The sequence below is a fragment of the Phyllostomus hastatus genome, unplaced genomic scaffold (genome assembly GCF_019186645.2).
Source record: "Phyllostomus hastatus isolate PE091 unplaced genomic scaffold, TTU_PhHast_1.1 phas_contig_209, whole genome shotgun sequence".
In the NCBI taxonomy this organism is placed as follows: Eukaryota; Metazoa; Chordata; class Mammalia; order Chiroptera; family Phyllostomidae; genus Phyllostomus; species Phyllostomus hastatus.
The window spans coordinates 5,142,962-5,163,262 of NW_025333735.1; positions in this window are offsets into that span (position 1 = coordinate 5,142,962).

Sequence of the window (20,301 nt, forward strand, 5' to 3'; positions counted from 1 at the left end):
AAAGTAGAGAGCACAGTCAAATATGTACTTTGTAAAATTTACACCTGCAAAATAAGAAAAAAATAAGTGACAAATATTCAACTCGTAAAGATGTGGTAGAAACAATTCTGTTATTTCCTGGTATATGCATGTGTTTTCCCAGTTATTCAGTCAAATATCAATTTGCTGTGAGGAATTTAGTAAATGAATTAAGGTCTCAAACCAATAGACTTAGTATAGGAAAATATCCTGCAGGCCTGTCCTTTACATATGATTTCTTTAAATGTAACCTAGAGGACAGAGACAAGAGGTCAGAGCTCCAAAGCATGGGAAGGTTTTATTGAATACAGTTTTAGGCCTGAAGATGGAGGGCCACAGGGTAAGGAATGCAGGTGGTCTCTGGAAGCTGAGAGCAGCCACCTGATGACAACCAAAAAGGACATGGAGACCTCACTCAGTCCAGTAACAGCAATGAACTGAGTAAGGCAGACAAGGATGAGCTTTGAAAGCAGATCTTTCCTCAGTCTCCAGAAGAAGCCTCAGCCTGACCAACATCTTGATTTTAGCTTTGTGATACTCTCAGCAAAAAAACCAGAAATGTCATGTCAAACTTCTGGCCTTCAATGAACTAAAAATTAGTGTTTTAAGCTGCAAAACTTGTCGTAATTCATTTTGCAGAAATAAATATTAATGAAGAGATAGTAGAATATATTGAAATAATCCCTAAGAATCAATAGAAAGGAAGTTATAAATATACCATAACTTTAAAAGTAAGGGAAGTTAGAAATGAAAATATATCCAAACAAGTGTTTTGAAAACTATAAAAGAATAGATAAACCTCTAAAATAGGGATGTCAAACTCATTTTCACTGGGGCCCACATCAGCCTCACGGTTGCCTTCAAAGGGCTGAATGTAATTTAGGACTGTATAAATGTAACTAGGCACTGTCATCAGGTAGAAACTAGGTAAATCAAGGTGGAGGGCCGGATTCAGCCTGCGGGCCTTGTGTTTGCCACCTGTGCTCTAAACGATACTCATGGAAAAATGTGTGAGAATACTAATTTAAAACATCAGGTATATGAAAAGAGATAGAACCTCAGACATGAAAAAATATTTTTCAGATTAATAATGTACATGAAATAATGATCATGAAATATGAACACTTATAAAATAGTAAATTTTTGTTATAAAGCTAAATTATTATAATGACTAAACAAATTTTTCAAATTATTTCATGACCCAGAGGGTTTCATAGATGAGTTTGTACAAACTTTTGGAAAGACACAATTTCTTTCCTTTTCTAACTCTTCCAAGGTACAGGGAAATAAGAGAAATTATGCAATTCATTTTATGAAGCTAATATGATGCTGCTACCAACCCCTAACAAACATTAAATAAATAAAATAAAAATGATACTGCAATATACAGATAAGTTTATTTTATGGGCATAGACACAAAATAATGCATAATCAATTTTAACAGAACATTGCATTCATAAATATAATATTTCTTCTGGTTATACTTAGTGAAATGTAATTTTATGTAGATTAAATCTAAAAGTAAATAATTTGAACCTTCACTTTGAACTTTTATAGTACTGCACTTATTAAAAAGCAAAATTATTTTTAATTGATATACTTCACGAGAAAAACAGCAATGACAACAACTAAAAACCTGATTCTTCAGCACAGGTACTTGTAATCCATTGTCCTGGAAAGATAATGTACTTCTCTTGTCCAAACTTTCTTAGTATTGTTTTATATCTAAAAATAAGCTCAGTACTATATATATTCTATGCTCAATACATATTCCTGGTTGAGACATTAGGGTGAACTTTCCAGATTAATTAAATAATTGGGAATACCAATGATTATATTAATATAACTTCTTTTAAATCAAAATTGTTTGATAAAAATTTTACCTAAAATATGTTCTTTTAAGGATATTCTCTCCCACTAGACTGATGAAATTAATTAACTGCTTTTGAATTGACAGAGCCACTAACATGAATAAGATAATTTGGGGATATAATTTTTCAAATGTTTAACTCAATTATTCTCCCCCTTCTGTTAGTGGACAAAAATCACATTTATTAAGAAAAATAAATATAAAACTCTGTAAAACTACTGATAGCATTTGATTATCTGGTTCATATACCTAAAATACAGAGTGACATTGCACTTTACCTTCTCTTTCTCTCAGCTAGGTTATTTCAGCCAATAAATTTTCTTTTTTCTTAAATTTAATCTTTATTGTATTTTTTCTATTAACCATTTAGTCCCCTTATGCCTTCCTCTCCCCAGCAATCACCACACTGTTGTCCATGTTCATGAGCCCTTTTTCCTTTTTGCTCAGTTGCTCTACTCCCTACTCTCACCCCCAGACCTCTCATCCTGCTCTCCATCTATGAGTCTGTCCATTTTCCTTGTTAGTTTAGTTTGTTCATTGGGTTTCCCATGTGAGTGAAATCATATGGTATTTGTCTTTCTCTGACTGGCTTATTTCACTTAGCATAATTTTCTCTAGGTCCATCCATACTGTCGCAAAGGGTAAAATTTTCTTCTTTTGTACGGTCAAGTAGTATTCCATTGTGTAAATGTCCCATGGTTGTTTTATGCATTCATCTACTGATGGACACCAGACTGCTTCCTATCTTGGTGATTACAAATAATGCTGCAATGAACATAGGGGTACTTATGTTCTTTCAAATTAGTGTTTTGAGTTCCTTCAAATATATTCCCAGAGTTGGGGTCACTGGGTCAAAAAGCAGTTCCATTTTTAATTTTTGAGGTATCTCCATACTGTTTTCCACAGTGGTTTTATCAGCTTGCATTCCCATCAACAGTGCACTAGGGTTCCCCTTTCTCCACAGCCTCACCAGCACTTGTTGTTTGTTGATTTATTGATGATAGCCATTCTGATCAGTCAGAGAAGATAGCTCATTGTGGTTATAAATCTTTTTGTCATAACTTACCTGGGGCATCTCTGACATATACAGAGTCCTGAGACATACAATGAACATGTTTCTTCTTAGCTGTTCATACAGCATACTTTTTCCTGATTACGTATTCATGTGTTCTTTGGTGCTTCTCTCTCTTTGTCCACTGCATCATGTTAAGGTCATAGAGGGCCAAGTGTTGAAGGGAAATTTAGCATAACTCATTAATAAAATCAAGTTATATTCCATATATCCTCACAACATATTACTCAAAAAAGTCACCAATGAGGAATCAAGTTTTGTCCAGCTTCTCCAAATAGTCTTAGTAATGTTTGATGGCCATTTTTTTTCTTTAAAAAAAAATGGGGACACACTGGTTTACAAATGTTTATAGAGTGAAAAAATGCATGGTTAATAACCGTTCTGAAAACTTTCATGATAGAAGGTTTTCCATACTTCTGTCATTGTTCTCATTGATCAGAATCAGGAAATTCTGACAGTCTGACAAAAATGCATTTGTTTTTATTTTAGGTTATATGAGTCTATTTGCTGCTGCCTAGAAAGATTGCTTATTTTCTCACTACTACCATTGTGCTTGTTCTGTTTTTGAATAAGCATTTTTCCCCAGGAGAGCTCACAGTATGGTGATATTAATATGCAAATAAGTGATTGTGAGATACTGTGATTACTTTCCTAAAAGACACAGTGTGCACAATGGCTTTAGAGTCTAATTCTGGAGCCAGAAAACATAGGGTTGAATCCTAACTCTGCCACTTGCTTGCTATTTGATACTGGGCTAGGAATAATAATTATCATCAACATTATTGATAATATTATTAATAGGATACTTATGAGTTATATATAAGAAAATATATGTAAAAGCCTTGCATACTGCCTGGCACACAATAAGTAATCAATAAATGTTAATTCTTATGACAAATCAGGATAAAGAAAGGAACAATCACATCTGCTGAAGTAGTGTCTGTTGTGGTGATGGGCAGTTGAGTAGAAATTAGAGGTCCTTGATTTAGTTCTTCAATCAGGAGCTATACACTGAGAGCTTAATCTGTGCCACATGCTCTTCTAGGCAGTGGGGATAAAGTAGCAGATAGATTAATAAAGTTGCTATACTCAGAGCACATATCTGGTCCAGGAAATAAACAATAAAAATAAAACTAAGTAATATAATTTCAATAAATAGTAAGTGTTATGAAGAAAATAAAGCAGGCTGAAAGAACAGTCATGAGGTTGTTTACTATTTTCGGCAAGATCACAAGAAAGGCCTCCCCCAGGATATGATATTGTGCAGAAACTTAAATAATAGGATTAAGACTTATAAAGTTCCAGTGAGAAATTATATAAAGTTCCAGTGAGGAAGGAGGAAAGTATTTGCTGGTTTGAGAAACAACCAGATGTGGATTTGGAGGAATAGTGAGGGACCAGATTACAGTCTCCTGGGAGGTGGTTAAAGCTGTGAATTTCACTCCGTGTGTTAGGAGAAGTTGGGGAGGGTGGTATGTTAAACAGTTTCATGACACCACCAAAAGATCCTTCTAGATATAATGTGGGAAAAAGACAAGAACAAGAGCAGAAACAGAGAAACCACATAGGTAGTTTGGCAATAGTTCAACAAGGAGGGAATGGTGGTTTGCACTCAATGCAAAGATGGGGAGAATTTGCTCAAAACACGGATCCTCAAGGTGAGAAATGCAAGTCTTCCAGAATGGAAGGAGATAGTACAAATGCATGGACACTAGAAGTAACATGTTTCTTTTGTAAAATTATAAATTAAAATCTTACACCATTTTAAAAGAATTCTCTTCTATATTTTTTGCAATAGTGTCCCTAAAGGAAAATGAAGTTTGTTAATGTCTTTAATATATGGAAATAGCATTAGAATTTTTCTTTCAGCTTGTTAAATATGTCCAGTCTTAACTTATATTTACAGTCTCTTCACAGTTGTGATATCTGTGAGAATTTTATCATAATGCTTAATTTGAAGGAGCGAAATTGGCAGGAACCTTCACATGCCTGAGGAGGGATATTTAACCCAGAAAGCCTCTCCTTTGCCTTGCAGAGTATTTGTGTAAATTAGACATCCTTCTGAAAGACTCCCCAAGTAATTTTTTCTAGAAGTAGGTCTTCTTTATTTTAAAAAAAGATACCTAGTTACAGCAAAAATATATATATTTGTAGGATTGTATGCTGTATTTGGAAAGTGTAATATTTTTAAGTTTTATTTTCTTGGATATTGATGTCTGTTTTAAAATAAAGGAAACACATTCTTAATGTAGACAAAATTAGCAAAGACATATGTTTTTCACACCAATATTTATATAAGTAAATTTAATAGCTCCCTCTGGTATAAAATATACAAGTATTTTACCAATATAAAGAAAATATTAAATGGGTTATAAAATATGTCACAAGATGTGACCTTCTGATCATTAGCAGGACTTAATTTGGAAAGGACTATTTCTATGTTTATAGACATGTTACCTGCTCTTATTGCATAATTCATATTTTTATGTTAAATCTCTCCAAATAATAAAATTTATTTTTTCACTAAATATACATTGCTATTTTTCCATTTGAAATATTTTATTAATAAAATGCTTCATTTTTAGAAAACAAATTTTACATGCTGTTTTTGAAAATAACATTTAAAAAGTATGTTTCTTCAAAAAATAAAAATACTTGATCTTTCATAAGCAAGTTTTCTTTGCTTAAAAAGAAACAGCTTTTAATATTTTGTCTTAGGATGGATACTTCTCATGTCAATTAGAAGCTACATCTATTATAGATTAATCTTGAGCAGAAAGTAAATCAATCACAAATATTCTAGAGCTGACTCCCATCACTAGACCCAGATGAAATAATTTAGATATTGACATAATAAATCAAGGTTTATAAATAAGTCCACATGATTCAGGGAAGGTTAAGTCTTTCAGCTCACTAAATCAATGATCAGAAACCCATAGCTTTATTTTTTTTTCTAGTCCTTAGCTTTTATGGTAGAGGCAAATTGATTGATAAAAACCAAGTATAGAAAGGTATTTAATAATTTAAAAAACAATGTTTGGGTTATATCCTAAGATCATGCATTCCAATATACTCTTTATTCTAAATTTATTTCTATATTTCCCATAATGAAAATTCATTATCAAAATGATGTCCATGAAACACCACAATATTCTCAATCATCAGAAGAGGTCATATAATACGCACTATCCCCGTAGAATATATTCTGTAAAAAAATACTGAAATTTACAGAGGCTTTTCATTAACTATGTTATTTATTTTATTAGAATTGTATGCTATCTGCAGATCTAATTAAGCCAAAATTTTATTAAACCCATTCTACAGAGTTCTTGAAAGATGCAATGAACTATCAGAATAGTAACTCATTCCTTACCTTTTATTTCTGACTTTGGAAAGAAGACATTTCCATGAGAATTACTGCTAACATGAAAGTTTACTATCCTCAAAGATTGGCATCAGATTCCACATTTTTTTTCACCAGATACTAAAGACTGCAACATTTTGAAAGAAATCTATACCTACCTATCCATCCCTTGACCCCCAATACCTTGACCTTTATTTTAAGCATGTGACTTGACATGAACATCTTCTATTCATTGAGGTATCATCACTTTTCTACAATATTAATTTACTCAATATTCAATGAAAGTCTTCTACTTGCTTGATACTTTAGTAAGCATTAACAAAGTAAGCTCAATCAGAAATATGTATGGTCTCTTACCTCACAGATCTTGCATTCTAGAGAGGAAAACAGACATTTATTAATGAATCATGCACAAACAATTATAAGAGTTCAACTCTGACAGTGGTTATAAAGGAGAGGTGCTCAGTGATACAAAATCCTGTTACAGGGGGATTTGACCTCGCCAGGAAGTCTAGTAAGACTTCCCTCAAAAGTGTTATGTAAATGCAGCTGAGACATGAGTGAAGGTGAGCTTGGCTAAGAAGGGAAGAAAAAGCATTTTCAGAAGAGGTCATTGCTTGTGTGAAATTACCATGGTGGGAGGGAGCCTGTGTAATGAAGGGACTGAAGGAAGTCCTAGGCGATGGCTCCAGGGAGGGGACTAAGGAGGGCAGGTGAGAGAACTGGAGAGGTAGGTGGAGTTTATATTATTTGCAGTCTTTTAGGCCATTTTATCCCTTTAGCCTGAGGCTCTCTAATGAAAGACCACTAGTTTAAGGGGAAAAGAAAGCTAGTGAAGGGTTTTAAACAGCAGTGGGTATTTTTAAACAGATCAGCATTTCAAAACCATCCTACTCTGAGGCCCAGAAGGAAGAGTTGGCCTGATGACATGTTCTTCACAACCGTCGTACATGTACACTTCTCAGGGGACCTTCTGGCTCTAAGAAGAACTGAGCATTTTAAGTTACATCTCTTATTTATTTTCTATTCCCTGAGGTATTCCGTGCCTGGGGCTGACCCAAGAGTCAGCGATATTGCAGCAAAGCAGAATGAAACCATCCACACTAATTCTTCAAAGGGAGAAAGAAAACATCAGACAGCTCTACCAGGGATTACGACAGAGGGATCTACTTTTAATGAAATGGTTGAGGGATTATCCAAGGTACAGTGGCTCCATGACACCACCTTACTGCCTGTGATCGTGTTCTACAAGCCTGGATGATAGTTTGAAGACCTCACTTTGGTAATCTTCTTCATAGTCTCACTTAAGACACACAGTTTCAAAGTTGAACTTCTATCAGCTATAAACTTCCTCTTGTGTCCTAGCTCTTTACTATCATTTATTCAAATGCCCCTGACTTTTGCTTCTTCCTCAATACTGTTTACCTCCTTAGGGGAGAAATGCCCATCAAGACATCCACCAAATACAGAGCACCTTTAGGGCTACATGATCATGTGGCTTCACTGTTAATTGTGCTATTTATCATGCCTCTCACTATATCAAGATTGTCAATATATTTAACAAAAATATTTTATTCACTTTATGCTCATGTCTGTGCTACACTGTTGGTCTTAGACCAAAGCTCCTAGAGAGAAGGGAATGTGAAACATGGAGGGTTTTCTGCATAGCATAAAATAAAAACTTAGAACATGATTTTTTTAAAGATGGTAAACTAATATGTGTAATATTAAGTCTATATTAAAATATAAAATTATATCACCATTTATTTTTTGCATTTTTAAATATTTTCTTTTTAAGTTAAATTTATTGGGGCAACATTGGTTAATAAGATTATATAGGTTTCAGGTGTACAATGATACATCATCTGTATATTGCACTGCATGTCCCCTACCCAAAGTCAAATCATCTTTTATCATCATATACTTGATCTCCTTTATCCTTTACTGTGCCTCACCTCCCATTCCCTCTGTAACCACCATACTGTTGTCTGTGGCTATGAGTTTTTGTTTGTTTTTTTAGTTTGTTTACTTGCTTTCATTTTTATAGCCCACATATAAGTAAAATCATATGGTTCTTCACTTTTTTTCTGTCTGACTTGTTTTGCTCAGACTAATATTCTCAAGATCCAGCTTTTCTAATGACTGAGTAGTATTTTATTGTATACATATATATTATATATATTATTTGTCTATTAGCTAGTGAAGTCCATCATCTTTTCATATATCAGTGACCATTTATTATATAGCTCAACTTTATATTTTCTTCTTGATTTATCAGTATACCATGTATGTCCAGGTCTAGATAACAGATGAACTTGCTTTCTTTTAATCTATTCTCTCATTTGTGATAAACAGCCTCATAGCCTGGATCAGATAGTAGAGTTTAAATTAAATTATGTTGCTGTGACAAATAACTTTCAAGTCTTGGTTCTTCTTCTGTTTCATTCAATTGGGCCATAGGTCTTGGCTCAAATTATCAGGATAATGAACGTGGTAACATTTTTTGATGACTCCATCTCAACACTAAGGCATAGAGTTGTGCTGTGGCAGGACAAGAGATGGGAGAATTGAGAACAAGTATTTAAATGCTTTATTCCGGGACATATTTCCACTCACATTTTATTGGTCAGAAGAACAACTCTTTGTACACTAAAAACAATCTTTTAAATTATTAGTCAACATTAAAAATCTCTATTATTTAGTATATTTTGATAACATCATTTGCCCAAAAGTTGAGACATAATAATTACTTTTCAAATTCTATTTAAAAAATTCACAACAAAAATTTGTTCCATTTTTAAAGATGTATGTTTTCAAAGACCTTTATATTCTATAGTCTTTGTCTTTTTGATGATTAATATTTTAGTGCTTTCATTTTAGTCAATTATTATGGGACAAAAACTTTTTAAATTAGTTAGCTTTTGTACATAAGAATGTTAATATTCTCACTTTACAGTTGTGAACATTTTACATTTTGAAAGAATAATGAATTTGATCAGGGGCTTACAGTCAGAAAGAGGCAGACTTAGTGTATTAACCTAAGCTTATTAAATGTTTAATTAGTAAATAATGTAGGTTCTCTATAGTTTCAACTTTAACCCATCTTCTAAAGTTCAGGTCAAGTTTCATCTCTTTTATAAGGCTTCCCAAATCTTTGCCACTCAATAATCAATCTTTTCCTTCAGTTTTTCCATGTTGGCTATGCACACATTTTAATTTTTACCCATGCCACCATATTTGCACTAAATTTTATTAAATTGAATTCAATCCAATAGTGGGGCATGTTAATTAAGTTAATTATAAATTAATTTCATATCTATAGTTTCAAGCATATGTCCCTGCTGATTTCCTGTAGATGGGCTGTCGTTCTTTCATTCTGTAACGGTACCATTCTATCCACAGATGCAGAAAGATCAGAGACTTTTAAGTAAGGGTCCCTTGTGTATGGGATACAGATATTAATCAAAGTATACTTTGTACCCCAACAGCTGCTGAGTTCCAAGTCAAGTCTCCACATGAGCACTTGGGGAACCAGGAGCACAAATGGAGCCATAACACTAAGTTGAGTTGTTCGTGCCTTTTTTCCCAGGACTCTCACCTCAGCACTTCAGCCCAGAGCCACCTATGCACTTGTCATCCCCAGGATTTGTCCACTTTTTAACTTATAAACGTAGACACCTCACTCTCTGAGCACAATCCAGATTGAAATTTCCAGACCTTGACCTCTTTTCTCCCCTTATCTATCATCACTTTCAAATTTTCACTTTTTTACCAACTGGCTTGTGTTCCATATCCATAGCCTGCTATTTCAACCTGCATTAAATTACATGTATAATGCAGGTTATATATATATAATGCAGGTTATATATATATATATAATTTTATATATATATATAAATTTAATGCAAGTATTTCATAGTGTATATATATACTATTAAATATATATAATCACAGGAAATGTTAGTTCAACTGGTTTCCAGCTAAAATCACTTTTACTGCCAATACCCACAACTCTTCCTGTGTTTATCAAATGACATTACCATCCACTCTTGTCCTGGCCAGAAACCTGAGTGCCATCCCTGAATCTTTTCTCTCCCTCACCTCTCACAGTCACTTTCCCTATTGATTGTATCTCCTAAATATCTTTCAGATTCATCTGTTTCTTCCTCCTACTGCTACCCCAGCTGAGTCCCTAGATCATAACCTATGTGGATTACTGCAACAGCTTTTTTTCAAGTGTTTCTCCAGTGTTCAGTCTTGTCTCCTTCCACGAAATTCTCTAGGCTAAAGCAAGATTAACCTTTCAAAAACACAAATCTGACCATGTCAATTCCTGTGCAAAACCCTGAGTGACTTCCCATGGCCCTTCTGATAAATTTGAAATTTTTTAGTGTGGTTTGTGGGCCCTTTCAAGATCATGCACAGCTTACTTCATAGGTTGGTGTCCTTCTCATCCACATTGTTGGCTTAATTTTCAGGTTTCAGTCTTATTGAACATTCACTCTCTCTAATTTGCACTATTTAAAATATGAAATCTGTGTAGACTTTTTTCCTAAGATGGGAAGACTTCCGTTTTCCTCCAATCTGCCCTTTACACCTTCATGTCCCTAATTATTTCTCCTCCTTAAGAACTTGGTCCAGGTTTGTTTTCTGTTCTTTAGATATTAACTCTGATTTAGAAGTCTCTCTCATGTGTTTAAAGGAACACTAAATTTCCCCAAGGACTTCACGTGGAATTATATTGGCTGGTTTTCCTAATCACTCCTTACACAATTCAGGCTGGAAATGGTCCCAGTCGACCTTCCATGCATTTACTCCAATAAATTTTCTATTAAACTATTTTCATCTATTTTTGAATTTGTAGATGAAATTCATGTGCTACTTCCAAACCCGTTTTATGAAATAATGTTTAAAAGGTACTTTAAATATATTAAATCCCATATGAAATATGTTATATAAACCTAGAGAGTATATATAACACACATCTTTCAAGTATACTTTCTCTGCAAAAGTACTTGAATGACAGAATCACAAACTAAGGTACACTTCTTTTTCTCCAGTTAAGGGTATTCAACATTGTTTTAACGTTGAAGTGCTAATAATGTATAAAATATACATTTTGATAAGAAGAGGTTAATGGGATATTTTTATACTAAGTTATAAAGTCATCTGGAAGGACAGCATTTTAAGCTTCTATTTTACTGTCAGTGACATCCATTTCAATGCGGCTCAGCTTACAAATTGAAACCAAAAAGAAAGTTTTTCCCTTAATTGCTCACATTGCAAAGTTTGGAATATGAAAAATCAAGCTGTGTTCTCTCTGGTTCAATATCACCTCAAGTAATAAAGTTTCTGCAATTAGCACTTTACTGACAGTTGGTTGATGATGCATGAGGCAGAATGGAAGCCAGCTAGCTCACTCTTCCATAGCTGTAACATTGCAGCATAGCTAGGGGAAGTGTAACTTTTGAAAGAAAAGCCAGCGGATATGTCTTGAAGACACTGAGGGAGCTAATATGTTGAATAAGAAGGTGACTTTTTTTACATAGTTAACTTTTCTGAGTACATCTGAACCACAACTGGAACCCATGGTTATCAGCATTATATTCTTAGCAAATGGAGCTTGAATCTTGTGGGTTCTATACATTTGTAAAAAATCTTTACAATGTACATGTAATGACTTATAATTTTTATATGCTTTATAGTTATATCTGAGTTAACCTGGATCAATTACACTAGAGTTAAAATATTTCTGAAAGTTTGTGCCACCTCTGTGAGACTGGGCAATGGCAAAACAAACTTGTCTCCTTTTCCACCCCTTCATGGAAATGAAGAAAATAATTCTGGATTTACAAAAACAATGCTGCAGATGTGCTTAAGTGTAAACTGAAAGCTCTGCAAAAAATATTTGAAAATTGACCATTTTTGCTCATGCTTTTCTTATCTAATTTGAATCTATATTCATTATTATAAAAGTATTGTATAGAATTTACTACAAAACATAGACACTTATTCCTTAACCTTACTTCAACTTTTCTCACTCTAAATTAATTGTAATCTCACTTACTTCCATTATATATATGGGTGGCCTTAGAAATTCATTTGACTTTCAAATGGTCCCCTCTTTCTTAGACAATATCTGCAAAACTGGCTTTCACACTTCAAAGAGAAACTTTGTGCAAAATAGAGCCAAGTTGAACTTGAAATATCACATGGAGGCACTGCCTGCCAGTCAATGGTTCAGCTGACTTTATCTGAGACTGATTTATTTTAAAGTACACAAACTCAGTGTTGCATAGTATTCCAGGGAGCATATATTAACATTAATTTACTTTATTTTTTTACTTCAATAAAATTAAAAAGAATACAGTGACCAGGAAAAACAGTTCCAAAATTAAGCAGAACTTTGTGATAAAACAAAAAACAAAATGTAAATGCTATACTCAGGAACTTAATTTAATACAGATCATACCATAGTCACAAGAAAGCCACTTTAGGTTGGCTTAGGTTTAGGGAGGGTTAGCACTTTGCTGTTCTAAAGATTTTGTACCACAAGTGCTGATGTTTCCTCCTTTTTAGCAGGAGAAATAAGTCAGGCTTAGAAAACTGTGAAAAGTGTTTGAAAATTGACTATTTTTACTTATTCTTTGCTGACCTATTTCTAATTTACATATATTATCATAATAACTCTGCTTTATAATTTACTCTGAAATATTCACCCCCCAAATTCATCTTACTTCTCTCCTTTTCAGCTACTTTCAATGTCTATCCAAGACAGCCTGCTAAATCACTTATCAATGCTAGGTCCTGCTGTCCAGCTCACGTAGGAAAACACTTTCATTTAGAGCTTTCTTTAATGTCTGTAATCTGTGCACTGTTTTTCAATTTACAAAAGTTCAAATTGCAAATAAAATCTTTTGACTTAATAGATTTTTTTCCCGTGACGTTTAATAAATTTTTCATGTGGACATCTCAGAAAGAATGATAAATAGAAGTTTAATTTTGATAAAGTGTTCCAAGACTTAAATTTGGAGATTTTTTACATTATTTATTTCTACAGTTATAACATACTTTAATATAAGATAATTAAAAATTTTAATATAAGTGAGGTAAGTTCTTTATATCCATACCTAACATTCTGAATAGTACTGAAGCAAGGATATGAACAAATAGAGGTTTTTTACCTATTATCACTTAAGTTGCAAAGTATTCTACTACTTTTACTGTCTAAGGTTCAGTGAAAAAATAGCATTTTAGTATATTATATGGGTTAATAATAGCATATTATCTGAGTTACTCAACTTACAGTTATCTTTTGCTATACTCAAGTACATTATGGAGGCTAGGTTATGCACAGATATCTCTACTGGTTATATATAAAGCACTTGAAGCCTCTATTATCTTATAATAGGCAATACCTAGATGAATAATAAATTGGACTCACCTTATGTAACTTTAAAGGTCACAGAACACCACCTGAATATTTTTATCTTCTATAGATATTTTCATTTAAGAGGTTATTTAAAAGAATTTTAAAATCTTCCCATTATGTCTTAATAGCATACCATACTCTACTTTTTTATTTCTGCATCTGATATGGAATAAAATTGCATCATATTGTCAAAGCACATTCACTTAAAGTCTTCAGTTTAGAAATTTCCCAGAATTAAACTGAGTCAATCTATACTTTAAAAGTCCACACACACACACACACACACACACACACACACACACAAATCCCACATAAATTACTGTCTTTAAAGGCTTCTGATTTTAATCTAATAACTGAAATATCAAAATTACATTTTAATTCAGGCATTCAGGCATCACTAACAGGTGTTCTCATCAGATTTAGGAACCCTGCAGCAAGATTTATCAGTGTCAAGATGCTAAAATCCTAAATTTAGTACCAGAATCCCTTTCAAATGGTCTTTATATTTTGCTATCTTAACCTACTTTGAATCCCCTGAGCATCTTGTCTATTTTTATTAGATTTTGCTGATTTTTTTAACTTTTCAAAGGCTCTTTAAATTATCCTAAAGTCATATATTTACCATGAAAAAGCAGGTGTCTTTTTAGAGTGTAGATGCTTAAATCGCTCATAAAATTAATTTCCTCAGGTTGGAAGAAGGTTTTTAAACTCTAATTTGAAAACCCTAATCTGGTATTCTGAAAACACTGTATTGGCAGTCAAATATAATAAAAGTGGAAACATAACAACATAATGGATTTAATTTGTTCTAGTATAGCACAAGAATAGGAAATTTTTGCATAGTTATCTAGAGTTTTTGGAATCAAACAGAGCAATCGTGTGTTTGGAGGAGGAGGCCCACTGTTTTAATATTGGCTTGAGATCCTACTTTCCTCATTTCTTCAGGTTCATTTCTTGCTATCTCCAACTCTGTGTATTATGGACTGTTCTCCGGAAAGGCAGAGGTACCTGACATCCAAAGGATGAACTCCATAAAGGCTTTTATTTATTTTAAATAAACAGCTCATAGAATAAATAAAATTAAATTTGAGATTGTTCCTGAAACCAGAATGTATTTTTTCCATACCCATAGTTTTCCCACTTTTATGTAATTAGAATGCATAACATATATTGAACAATAAAATTACTGTACATAATTTAATCTTTGGTGATTCAGAAGGCACTTTAAACTATTATAGTTTCTCAAAGTCAACACTAGGTACTTTATAATTTTTTATTGCACTGGTAAAACATGGAGATATTGATTAATAGAGATTTCCAGTAGATACCAGATTTTATAAACTAATCTCCTCTATCTTTTCTTAACATAGAGATGGCAGAATACAGACAGATTTCTATATATATGCATATATAGTACCTATTTCCAGCTAAATAGACTTCAGGTATTTCACTTTGATGTTTGGGAAAAAACCTGGGCACTTTGTTCTATAGCTCTTCCTCCTTCTTCATTTTGACCCCAGTTTTATCTCTGGATACCTAGTCTCCAAATTTCAAAATATCAATGTTATTTTTATCTGTTTTTCTTTCCTCATTCTCTGAACCCAAATGGTAATAAAAAATCTGTGTCTGCTACCACTTAAAAGATACTCGCATCAATCTTTAGACTGGATTGGCCACTGTCTCTTATCAAAGTTTATTTGGACTAGTAATAATAAAGAATTGAAAGTATTGCATGACTAATACTTTCCAGACTTTAGGATAAATTCTGAACATCCACTATATTTATTTAAATCTTTAAAGCAGCTCTAATTTTTATTTCCATTTAAAAAATGAGTCTAGCCATAGCTGGTGTGGCTCAATGGATTCAATGCTGGCCTGAGAACCAAAGGGTTGTTGGTTCAGTTCCCAGTCAGGACACATGACCTGCATTGTGGACCAGGTCCCCAGTAGGGGGTGCGTAAGAGGAAACCACACATTGATCTTTCTCTCCCTCTCTTTCTCCCTCCCTTTTCTCTAAAAATAAATAAAATCTTTTTAAAAAAAGAAATGAGTCTACCACAGTTTAGATAAGTTTCACAACCAGTTTGATTTCAGAGAGTTGGATGTTGATAGCCAGAATTGGAAGCTGCTCTTAATTTCTATACACTACAGCAGTGATTTTAAACCTTTTTCATCTCAAAGCACATGTAAACTAATTACCAAAACTTGTGCTACACACCAAAAAATTATAATTTTTGCCGATCTGACAAAAATATAGGTATAATTTTGATTCATTCACACCAGACTGCTATTGTTGTGTTGGGTTTTGTCATCTTTTATTGACAATCTAAAAGAAAAAAGGTCAATATCCCTGACTAAATAGTCAGGTATTGAGTGTTTTTTTTCTTTTTTAAAAATTTATTTTAAACTATTGTTGCAGTACAATTTTCTATCTTTTACTCCCATCCCACCCACCCAACCCTCCCCACCTCCCCCCCATTTCCACCCATCCCTAGTTTTTATCCATGTGTCCTTATACTCGTTTCTATAAACCCTTCCTTTTTTCCCCTGAAATTCCCCTGAAATTCCCTCTCCTCTCCCCTCTGAACTCTGTCAGTCTGTTCTTTATTTCAGTGTCTTTGGTTATCTTTTGCTTGTTTCTTTGTTTTGTTGTTTAGGTTCCTGTCAAAGGTGAGATCATATGGTATTTGTCTTTCACTGCCTGGCTTATTTTGCTTAACATAATGCTTTCCAGCTCCATCCATGCTGTTGTAAAGGGTAGGAGCTCCTTCTTTCTTTCTGCTGCATAGAATTCCATTGTGTAAATGCAACAACAATTGAAATAAAATTTTTGAAAATTTTTAAAAAGAAAAAGAAAAAAAAGGTATTGAGTGTTTTAAACATTCTTGTGGCACGCCATTGTGCAACTGCACGCCAGTTGAAAAATCACTGCTCTAGAGCAGCAACAGCCAAATTACTGTCTTCTCATTCAGAGTAAAATCCTGACCTTTAGTGTTGCACCCAAACCCTTGAAGAAGAAGAAGGAGGAGGAGGAAGAAGAGGAGGTAGAAGAAGGGAGGGAGATAACTTAGTCAATATACATAAACAACATAGAAGAGTGTCTGACACACTAACTAGTGTCTTATGATTAGCTGCTACCATTCATTAATTGAGTTCCTAATTGAAGGGTGTTACAAAATTTCCATGTGGTATAATAATAACAGAAATGATAGATTAAGAGTTAAGTAGAAATTATAAACACATGTGAAGAAAATGTGGTGTAATACTTATATGTTCTTTAGGAGAAGATTTCTTGAGTATATATAAAATAAAGAAACTATAAAAAGATTAAAATAGTTAATTATATGTAAATTTTAACTGTTTATATATTAAAAGGCAACAAAAACGAAATTAGTGACAGATTAGAAGAGTGTATTTGCAACATATATCATAGATAAGGTTTTAATATCTACATCAAATAAAGAACTCTTATAGGTAAATATAATTTAAAATAAACTGATAAAATAATGAGCAAAAAGTAATTAAACAAAAATGATAAACACATATCCAATAAACATTTTAAATACTTATTTTTAAAAGAACCTGTGCTAATACTACCCCTGAAATTATTTAAATTTACAAAGATCAGTATTAGTTTGTTTTTTGGCAAGGGTTGTAAAAATGTTCAATCTTATTGTTAAAACAGTATGAATTGTAATATTATTTAAGGATATTTAAACTCTATTAAAACTTTTTAAGAATGTTATTTAAGGATATTTAAAGTTTATTAAATCTTTTGTATGTCTTTCACGCACACATATGTACATTTCATACATTTGTATCAAGATCCTGGTTGGTACTCCAACCTTGTATAATTTTCTATTATTCCTTTCTCTCTACTTTATTGCAAATCTGTTGTGCTGTTCTTGCTGTCATTTAAAGCACAAAATGCTTTCATTTCTTGGGATCTTTATATTTCCTATTATTTTGCCTGAAGCTCTTTTACCCCAGTTATTTGAAATACTCACTTATTTCATCCAGGTACATATTCAACTATTACCTTCCCAAAGAGGTCTTCCCCAAATATTCTCTATAAAACAACATCCATCCCTGTTACTCTTTCTCCCAATCCCCTAGTTCATTTTTATTTGTAGTTCTTATTACTAACTGATATTACTATTATCCAGTTATTGGTTCTCTGTTGCTTTTATTTGAACATAAGTTTCATAAGATAAGAACTGTGCTATGATCAGAGCTGAATCCTTAGCACCTACAGCAATGTATGATATATAGTAGGTGCTCAATGAATATTGAATATTTGTTAATCAAATGAGCAAATCCCCAGGCTTTCTTCCTTCCACTGACTGGAATCAAGAGATTATCAGACACCCATCCTTCCTACTAACTCATGCTTATAGACCTGCCACCATCATATACCTTGAATCCACCAGAATTAACTTCTTTTGTCTTTTATCCTGACATAGTTTCCAAGGTATCTCACACTTCCCAAACACTAATCCTCATAATATTCTGCACACGCCATATTCATACCCCTTTTTATACCTTTCTGTCTTCCGATAGTCTTCCATTATGGTCTCTGGAATTCTCAGTTGATCCTTAGAATAATTTCTTACATCTACAACCTCTTTTCTACTGTTTAATTTGTTCTCCCTACCTAATGAAAACTTGGCTCTCTCCTGACTCTGGTTTCCCTCCACACTTGTCAGACGATGGATGATTTTATTCCTACAACTTCTCTCTTATTAGACCTGGCATTGGGCTACATGCTTTTTATTGTTCTTCATTGCCCCTTTCAAACGATTTCATCTTTCCCCCTCCCTCAAATTTTCCTATTTTTGGATATCATGTCATCCAGTAGATCCATCTACTGGATCTATCATGTATCCAGTTTCCCTCATTAAAACTGTTATTTTTACATTCCCAGACCTATTCTATGGGTTTCTTGACTTTTAGATCCTGGTTTTCTTTCTCTCTGGCACAAGTCCTGTGTTTATTTCTGGTGATTTAAGTATTTCAGGTACATAGGCCTTCTAATACTCTAAATTTTCTGACCTTTGACTTCTATCTTCTAATGATTCTGACTTCCATCTGCCTTAGTTGCCCCATCATATGTCATTATCAAAAACTGCAAGCCCTCTGTAATTTTAGTTGCATCTGTCCCTCTTGACCACCATCTTTCTAATTTATTTTTTCTAGCTCCAATCTTTCTGATCCCGCTGAGAAATCCTAACAATTGATTCAACCAACTTTTCACTCTTCTTCACCCCTTTTGCTATTCTCATTATCCCTATTACTCAACTTAAATTCCGTGAATAATCCTTAAAATTACTTCCTAATATATACCCCTAACTGCATGACTCTATTTTTACTTGTTTGGCAAGACCACAACAGTTAAATTCAGATCATCATTCTCTATGACTACAATCCTGCAGCTAAACATAGATAGAGAAAAATACGCGGCAATTCTTACTCATCTCAATTTAAATTCATAACCAACAACCTAATGAGATCTCAGTGCTAATCAGGCAACCATACTATTTCTTATTTCATTAATTTCTTTACTCTTCTATTTCAATTTTGATTCACATTTTCTCCTCCTTTTCATACTCACAACACCACCTCCTCTGTCAACCTATGCTTTCAGCCCTCCTCACTTTCAGCCTATGCCTATACATCCAATTTCATAAAGAAAATGGAAATTATAAAAAGACATCATAGATCTTATCCACTACATTTGCCCACTTACCGACCTGTGAACCCACACTCTCTGCTATTCATTTGTTGTGAGAGTTGTACTATGTGCACCACAATCTAAAGCCATCTCTGCACACGTGTTCTAGATTTCAACAGCTCCTATTTACCCAAACATATTTTTCAGAAATTCCCCCTTTCCTCCTGCAACTCCATCTTGCCCCCATCTTGCCCCCATCTTTACTGGATCATTCTCATCGGCATACAAACAAACTATTAGTTGTCCCCGAGACTGACCAGATTTTTTTTTCCAACTTCACTACTGTGGTCTGTGGTACATTATCTCTTTTCCGGATTACTCTAATGGACTTTTAAAGTCTTTCTTAAGGCCTTTCTGCATCCAACAATCTATTCCCAACATACCAGAGCCAGTTTTACAAGATGACTAAGGCCTGGAGATCAAATGTACAGCATGGTGACTATAGTTAATGATACTGTTTCACCATACATACACATACACAAAAGAGCCGTATTTAGAGGGCTTTAATGTATAGTTTATTTATTTATTTTCTGTATTTTGCAAAAGAAGATTTCTTGATCAAACATTTGAGAAAAACCGATATAAAACTAAGTTAAATATATACCTCTAGGGACTTTTTAGAGCCTTAAATGTGAAAATACATATTATAAATTTTTATGAATGGGATAGAAAATATTATGTTTGTCAAGCAAAATTAAACCTGAGACCCAATTTTGAAAGAGCATCTCCCAGGGGTTTGGTTCCATATAGAACACTTTGGGTGAGCAATACAAAAAGATGGCCCTTCCTGTTACGTGATTCTCTACAAAAAAAG